At 40.2% G+C, this 580-nt stretch overlaps 1 pseudogene; it reads left to right on the forward strand.

Moving 5' to 3' along the window:
* Positions 1-217: 217 nt before the first annotated feature.
* The window catches only part of LOC102475494 (proline-rich nuclear receptor coactivator 2-like), a 1,764-nt pseudogene continuing 1,401 nt past the window's right edge, over positions 218-580 (forward strand).

Consider the following 580-nt stretch of genomic DNA (forward strand, 5'->3'; position numbering starts at 1 on the left):
TTAGAAGTGATCAAAGAGAAAGAGATGACCACAAAGGGTAATAAAACACAGGAAGCTTTACTAGGCAGCTCTTGGACAGTACTGTATGCAAGGGTAAGTCCACATGGCCCAAGCTTATCTCTAAGGTCATTGTGGTGAGGGAGCCACCATCCACGAGGGTAGGAGAGCTGGGTGACTCCTGAGGGCTTTACCTGGCTAGATGATGTACTCAAGCGTGATGTGGAATATCTGGATTAGAAAGCTTCAAATGACCATAAGAGCCCAGAATTTTAGAACAATGAGTCCCTATGATATAGTGGCCGGCAGATTCAAGATGAGGCGTCACAGAGTATGAGGCAAGCATGACTGCAAATAGGCTTTTGTCTGGCTATTATTGAAATAAGGTTTTTGAATTTGTCACTTGAGGGCTTTTGAATTAAGCCTACAGTAAAGAAATAAACAACCTAGGAACCAACACAGAGGCCATCTTTGGCTCATTTTTATAACAAAATAGAGTAATAATTCTGCCCTATTCCTGCCACATGAATGTTGGGGAAATTAATAGAAAATATTTGTAAAGTTTCTTTCTTTTTTTTTTTTT

Source organism: Tupaia chinensis, unplaced genomic scaffold (genome assembly GCF_000334495.1).
Source record: "Tupaia chinensis unplaced genomic scaffold, TupChi_1.0 Scaffold143722_1, whole genome shotgun sequence".
Taxonomy (NCBI): domain Eukaryota; kingdom Metazoa; phylum Chordata; class Mammalia; order Scandentia; family Tupaiidae; genus Tupaia; species Tupaia belangeri.